Below are 8,428 nucleotides of genomic sequence, written 5' to 3' on the forward strand. Positions count from 1 at the left end.
GGTAACGCTGTCTACTCATAGCAAGAAGGTCCCGTCCTTGAGTGTGTGAGTGCTTGTCTGTCTCTATTGGCCCGCGAAGCGCCGGTAACGTGTCCGAGGTGTACCCCCCCCCCCCCCGTGACCCGCAAACCAGAAACATTGCTGCAAATGCTATGATCGCCTCGTCTACAAGAAAATGGATGGACTTGGTTTGATATGTGACTGGGTATTTTCACTTTTGACACTAAGATGCAGTGCGTAATGGACACAATTAAAAAAAAAAAAAAAAAAAAAAAAAAAAGATGTAAGTCGACTAATATAACTCACTGGCAAAGTGAGTTTGGAAAAGAAACAGCAGGTTCTCCAAATTGTTGGACTTTATCTTTTCAGAGTGTCTACAGAGCACCTCCTGAGCTCATAGTGTGGAAATAGAGTGTGTTTGTGTGGGGGGGGGGGCATCAAACCTGGGGAGGAGTGCTGATCAAGGCTCAGGCCGTGATTACAAGCCAGCCCCCAGTGTGCCTCACAATAAGATAATGCTATCTTGGCCCACAGGTATTTGGTTTCAGTGGAGAGGGTAATAACTGTCACCAAACACTGAGGAGACCTTTCATCCCACAGACTTGTGCTCTCAGCCAGCGTTTGTGTGCAGTCTCTGCACAGAGGCCGCTTTTGTGTGGCTGGACATCACCACGATGGCCTCATATCTGTCCACAGACACAATGCCTTGGCTGATTAAATCAAACAGCCGTGACTATCTAAATGGTAGCCGACATGGTGCGTCCGAGTTACTGTGGCGGTGTTGCTGAAGAGGTGACGTAGCCGCGGACTAATTTAGCCACACACCAGAAGAGCGGCGCTGATACTGTAAACTGTGAACTGTAAAAAGAATTGTACGGGGGTTTAACACACAGCAGACGCACTTTGCGCTGGAGGTTTGTGCTACAGTGGAATGCAGTCATCGCACGACATTTTGTGTTGATAGACCAGAGGAGAAAAGCGCAAGAGGTTAAACAAACACCCGAGTTAAACATCAAACCCGGCTGAGCCTTAATCCTCCCACAGTTGGCCACTTTCGAGGTTTGTGATTGCAAACGGTTTGTATTCGTTGCCGGGACGAGCCGTTGAACGCTTCATGAATTTGAGTAATTTTCTCATTGTGTGTCAGAATTTTATCATTATGAGTCAGACCTTGTTCAAGTTTGGAATTAAACTTTAAATGGACAGAATAGGGTCTAAAATGTCATCGGTGTGAAAATTAATTTCATATCATTCCATTCCTCAAGCGCTTCCAAACCTAATAAAAAGAACATGGCATGGGAAAAAAGGCAGATTGATAATAAATGAATAAAAAGAGGTTAAGAGCAGTCTGGTTGATTAACTGCTGGAAAGTTCAGCGTGCACCCTTTCTCCTCAACTGGCCTCAAAGCTCTCCCTGGCGTGCTTATCTGACATTTGGTAGAGGCTCGTATCCAAAGCTCCCTCAAACTCGAGGTCTTGCATCCGAAGCGAAGCAAACCCTGAAACGTAGCAATGTTTGTCCGAGGCTCTTTGTGTCTTTGCTCATAATTGGAAAGCTGGAGATTTTACGTGAAGACAAATGGGTCCCTCTTGGTTGTGTTTTTTTATATTTGTCATATAAATGTATTTTTTTGGGTGCAAAAAATAAACCACCCAGAAAGCATGCAGGCCAGGTGTCGTTCTGCAGGGGTGGGCTGCAAACCCAGTCCTTCCGCTCCCTGTGATTTGCGTCCTGCCTCTGTTGTCATTATGGAGACCTGGTGTTGGATCACACCATAGGCCTTTATCAGGCTTCTGGCCTTCTTTAAAGATGGTTCCATGTCCTTGGCTGCAGCTCTCCATGTGCACATACATTCCGAAAGCTTAACGAAGAAGCAGCCGTAGGTAACACACACACACATCTACATCGACTTTCTTCAAGTTAATTAATGGCCAATGGGAGGATTTTGACCTACAAACACTGAAGTATAACGATCTGTGGTGATATTACACTGCTGCAAATGTGCCAGTGGTAAATTGAGTTCGACTGCTGTGGCCTGTTTTGTTGATGTTGTTGTTTTTTCTATCTGCTCTGGATTCTATAGAGCGCACATCTGAGCAGCTGCTTCCTACTACTTACTGTCTGTTACTAGGAAAGGAACTCTTCTTCAGACCCGTTTTTGTTTTTGTTTGTTTGTACAATCACATTACTTTCTATTCAGTGGCAGCTGCTGAAAGTGTTGATTATTATTTCATCTTTTATAGAATTAAGTGGTTTTCAATGGAATGTTGCCTCTAAGGAGGGTTACTGAACCATGTGTGATGCCAGACTGGTGAACCCCAGCTGGAACAAACATTTCACTCTCCATGGGAGACTTTATAATAGACAGAAGCAACAGATTTATAGACCGATCTGCCTGAAGAGTGTTTTGAATTAGGTGTCATAATCTCTCTCTGTCCAATGCATGTGATTGTGTTGGGGAATCCTCAACTGATTGGTAAGGGCGTAGGAAACGGTCTGATTAATGAGCTGTGAAGTTAATCCTATTTATCCCCCCCCCCCACCATTCACGCTGCAGTCACATGGCTATCATGGCTTAGTCTGAAAGCAATGAGACCTGTGGAAGCTCCAACAGGCCCATTCACAACACTGATCTGGCACGTCGTCACTCCGAGCCCTGCGCTGAGTGCTCTCTGATTTGTTGGTCCATTTGTGATTACTGTGCACGTGGAGGTGATGATGCCCAGCTTCTTCCTTCAGCCTCCGCTGTTTTAAGCAGTAGTTGAAAGGTGGTTTCAATCATAACGGCGATAATGAGGAGCTGGGATGAAGGCTGGCAGCACGCCGTGTTTTAGATTCTGGTCTGGTCACTGTAGAGTGAGCTTAAGGGATGCTACTTCTTGTGGTTCTTCTCTTACCGGAAACTTAGTTTGCTTTTGCTGATGTAGATGAATGATGCTTAGGTTGTTGTTTTTTTTTTACTTTCCTTTTTTGAAGGAATTGTCAGATCAACAAACAGTCAGTTGCTCTCTTATGATAATGATGGTTCCTCTTTAAAACTGAGATGCATTCCTCAGTTAGCAAAAGTCCAACTTACTGTTGACGTCTGCTGATCTTAATGATTAACCATTGGCCCCATTATGAAGATGAAAAGAGAGCAATTGTCAGATGTAGTGGTTTTCTTTGAGAAAATTCGGGTGCTTTGGTTTTTCATGTCTTCGGATTCTCCAGTGTTGCCATTATAATGGATACCTGGCGTGTCATAAGTGATATCCAGCTATCCACTGCATAAAGATTTAGTTTTGGAGCATAGTGTCCAAATGCATGCATCCTAGGAAACAGTGCAGCCTTTTTTTTAATACAGAAATCAATTTATGGATTTTTTTTAGTTGCATCATTTTCACAACAGCAGTTATTGGAAATGTCCTACATGTCAAAGATCCCCTGTGACTGCTGCTGCTCAAGAGGACCGTTACATACGCATTTGATACGGCCATGGGTCAATCAAAGTGGTGACTTAAAAGCCAACAGCATAGCTCCACACTGCATCTCGTGACTTTCTATTCACCATTTTAGTTTGAGCTAATTGATTGAATGGTTGAATCCCACATCTCTCATTAACCTCCTATGTAAGACAGCTGGCAAATGGTTCCAGCGAACAAACTCAGATGAGCCGAATAGCTGTTCAGGGCAAAACAACAAAATATAGGGCAAAAACCGTGGGAGGAATATTTACCCCTGAGTACTGATGCATTTCATCAGGCAGCCAGAAACGCAACCCTGAACACGATCTACCAACACATGAACCCATACTTCTTCATTAGCCTTGTAGGGCTACATACCGATGAGTGTCTTTGCATCCTCATCGTACCAAAATAAAAACATATTAGAATTGTCCCAACCTGTCCCCCACAGTGAATAATAAAGTAACAAGAGGAACAAATGCATCCTGTAATGACGTGGCGTAGTGAATCGGCTTCCTTTTATTTGTAACTTCCATCCTTGTATAAATAAAGGAAGACGTGTCCTTAGAAGGGAATTAGGCAGATGGTTGAATGGTGAATCAAGGGTGAGAGCAAATCACTTGATGATCACATACAGTGGAAAACAATACATTTAAAATAAATGATTGTTTGCAAGTCATACCTGAGGCAAAATGTTTGATACATTTTTTACAAATACATTTGAAGTCATATTACCCAGTTCCAGCAGTAGGTCATGTGTTTAGCTTTTTCCACCTGTACACATATTACAATTCTCTCACTGTCAACTATATGGCTAAACAATAAAATATAAATGCAGATTCTGTGTTTTAAAATGATACAGGCTGACATTTATTCTGTATAACATCCAACACATAAGCTCAACATGTCAGTCAGTCAAAAATGTGTAATAGATGCAGATTAAATACTAGGATAGTGATTGCTAATAGATAAATAAGTTCTGTTCAAGGTTTCTGCCTGTTAAAGGGAAGTTTTTCCTTGCCTCCGTCACCACTTTTGTGGTACAAGTTGGGTTCTGCCTTTCACTGCAGGTCTTTCCCTGTTCTACCTGTAAAGTGCCTTGAGATAACTTTCTGTTATAATCTGGCGCTATATATATTAATTGAATAGAACCAAAACGTTATTATCGGGGTTACAGTGGTAAATCCACCAGGGACCTTTCTGTGTGGAGTCTTCGTGTTCTCCTCGTGTCTACTTGGTTTCTCTTCAGGTTCTCCGGCTTCCTCCCACCACCAAAAACAAGTAAAATAGAGGTGAGCTGCTGACTCTGAATTGCCCCCTAGGCTTGAATTCGTGAGTGATTGCTTGTTTGTTGAAATGCCCAGGTATTACCATGCCTCCTGCCCAGTGTCAGCTGGGATGAGCTCTGTCCCCCCAGCATTTAAGAAAATGAGTGAAAGAATGAAAACACATTAACAGGTGAAAGAATTACCCTAACTGGTTGGCAAAATCATGATATTGACAACTGAAGGAGTGAGCATTGCAAAGGTGCTTTGTTCAGCCATCAGGTGTGGGTGTGTGCTGAATGTAAAGTAAGGCAGAGCTGATAAAGGGCGCAGAAACGTTCCTTGAATGAGTAAATGCTATCTGCTCTGTCCTCAACAGTGGAACTTGTGCTGCACCCACTTCCCATTAAATCCTTTTTTTTATTGTGCAATGGGTTAGGTCAACTCGTGGTCAAGATGTCACGTCAACGAAGCAACATCTTTCATGGTCAAACAATGAAGCCGAAGCCACTGTCGCAAAGATCTCGGATCATAGTTACTAATGAATTTGGAGTGGTCATAAAGAGAGCGCCAACAGATGACGTAAAGAGCAGGTCTGCCAAGTCGAAGAGAACCAATGAGCCAGTTCGGTCCAGGCCCATTTTCAGATTCTTACCAGTCGAAGAAGCTGGTTTCTGGTCTGGCCCAGTGCTCTGAAGTCAAGAGGATTAGACTCTAGAGTATTATTAGAACTACTGATTATCCCCTTACCTGATCCTCCTAATTCCAGCTCGAGCCCATTTATTTAGCAGAAAAGAGGCAGAATGTTTGGATTGGGCTGCGCAAGATGAATTGGCCTTGCCGCGCTTTGGTGCTCTGTCGAGTTCATTTGCTTTTTTTCTGCTCAACTCATTAGGTCCTGGCCTTTTGTCGCCTCCTCCCCCACTCTGAGATTCATGTGATTAATGCCCTGTTGACCACTGAGGCCAAACAGCGAGGGCTTGTTATAGTGCCAGGGAACAGCAAACAAAAGACAATTGTCTTTCCAAATGACAGAGGAGGACACACTCTCAAAGCTGGCAACTCTCTTGTCTTATTGTTGCATGCAGACATGTCAATACTACATCTTGAGTTCAAATAAAAGCTTTCTAATCCATGGACATGGATTTTGTGAATTTAGATCTTCCTATCTTGATCGTGTTGGAAATCCATGAGTTTTGTTTGCCAGTGTTTTTCAGATTTGTTCAACATGTTTATTTATGTATTTATTTATTTATTTGAAAGGATAAAACCCCTTGAGATGAAACCATCTCGTTTTCAAGAGGGGCCTCAATCAAAACAAAACAGAAATAACAAAATAACAGCAGTGCAGATATGAAAAAACAAAAACAACAAACAAAATAAAATAAAAAATACTCTCTCTTTACATACAAACACACATCCACACTCAAACTACACACATACAAACATGCACATGTAGCTCTCTGTCAAAATAGTAATAATAAACTAAAATTGCAGTTATTACATGAGAAAATAAGATAGCAATTGACAGAATGGCAAATGACTGAGATTCCACACCATGTTTCACTGCCATCTTCCACCCAGCAGAATGTTTGTGGCATGCATGAGCATGCTGCTAAAGTTGGCTTGTCATTCATGCCCAGATTTCAAGTCGCTGAGTCAAGCAGGATCACACGGTGTCACTTCAGCAAGGATTCAGAAAGGAGCGAGTGCAGGTTAAAAGTATCTCTCTTCTTAGCCAAGCGTGCATGTTTGTAACCGACTCCAGAGTCTATCCGTGTTGCTGGTGGTAACGATGATGACACATAGATGCAAATCCCAGTGTGTCCTGATCAAAGCACGGCGGGCCCTCGGTTCCGATATAATGCGGAGATTGACAGAACTCTGTCATAACTGTATTATTTAACGACTCAAATGAAATCTCTTGGTGGCATGGTGGTGCAGTGGGTAGCACTGTTGCCTCGCAGTGTTAAGATGCTAACAAGTTGGCTGACTACTTCATTTTTTATTTTTGAGACACAGGAATCGCATTGTATACAAATAAAATCGAATATAAACATAATATATGTGGCCCCGCGCTGACATTCCTAATTTCTCCTTTCCAAATGTAGCAAGTTGAACATTTGAAGCCACATGTTACAAAGCATCCAAATACAGGAAATGACATCGACTCCCATTAGATTGTCCAAGCAACATTTATGCTCCCTACACCCATGTTCCGATCCATTTGTCCTCAAGTCTAGATCTGTAATACATTTGTGTTAATGTAATTATACGGCCCCCTGCTTCTGAACTTGTGCCCAGAAAGCCGCTTTGAAGCCCGGGTCCCAGACTTGGAAGTAAGGAATCAAACGGGAACATGAGCCGCTAAAATCCCACTTGACTGATCTTCCCGGCATAAACCGATGCAGAAAAAAGAGCAGTGAAGTAGCGTGGCTCGGTGCCGAACCTAAACCCTTCTTCCGCTTGGCCGATGACTAACTGGTTAGGATGGGCAGCAATAAAGATGTTGTCATTTGCCTGACAACATTTCTGCTTATCTTGAAATACACGAGCACAAAACGGCACCTGCCAGTTGTCGCTGGTTGGTGGGTGTGTGTTCGTTCTGCAGGCCCACTCACACAAAGCGCGCTGGGCCTTTTTCCAGGTCAGCTTAACTGTCACCTTGTTAGCAACAATGTTCTGATGCTGCTCCCATACAGAACATGCATTTTTTGAGACTGGCGCCATCAGAAATTCATTCAGATCAATTTGTTTACATCGGTTTAAAATAGAAAACACTATCATTTGACTTGGAGCAACATTTAGGAGGTCAACGAGCACGACTGATATGACCAGGTTATTTCATGTTGACATTGTTAGTGGAGGTTAGTCGTGGTTGATTGAAGACACACCTAGGATGTTTTGCTTGTCATCCGAGAAGTTGAAGCTAAAAACATCTGTTTACCGTGGGTCTTTGAGAGGTTTGCAGAGAGTAACCAGAGGAAGTTGTGGAGAATGGATCATAGCAGCAGGACCAGAGGAAGCAGCATGTTGTCAGTTCAGCAGTAAATGTACAGAGCATGTTTAAGGGTGTAAATAAAAGCTACAGCTTCTCTAGTCAAGAGCAAAGGGAAGTGGTTTGTCCTCACCTGCTGAAAAACAAAGGCCTGTTTGAGCCCTGAAGCTGGAACTGACGCCTCTTCTGTTGCTTGACTCGTGTATTAAAGCAAAGCTGAAGAGCAGTCAAAGTAGATCTCCTATTTATTTAGTTGTATAAAATGTTTTTTTTGTGTGTGTCATTAGATGGCTGCTAGACAACAACACGGGTTCCTCTTTTTTGTGTGTGCAGCAAGCAGGAAAGAAAGTGGATTTGAATATGTGGCAGTAAATAGTTTGAACCAGATTATTTTTGTTTGATTAAAAACACGTTGGGAATGTTGGAAATATTTACATGCATTTTCAATCGTTTGTAGCTTTTGGACAGCAATGCACTGAAGTTAATGGAAAGGTTTGGCGGCACAGAAACGATCCCATGCAGCCATCGCTGGAATCGGGACGATCCACATAATTTTAATGTGATTTTGGATTCAAATGTTATTCTAAACTGCATTTGGTTGAAGTTATTAGGTGTCATCCTGTCTCAGAGGGCTTGATGTTTGAATACAGGTAGTCGTCGACCCACAACCTCTGCGACTTGCGACTGTTCGGCTTTACGATGTTTTTAATGACATACCGTA

Source organism: Brachionichthys hirsutus, unplaced genomic scaffold (genome assembly GCF_040956055.1).
Source record: "Brachionichthys hirsutus isolate HB-005 unplaced genomic scaffold, CSIRO-AGI_Bhir_v1 contig_200, whole genome shotgun sequence".
NCBI lineage: Eukaryota > Metazoa > Chordata > Actinopteri > Lophiiformes > Brachionichthyidae > Brachionichthys > Brachionichthys hirsutus.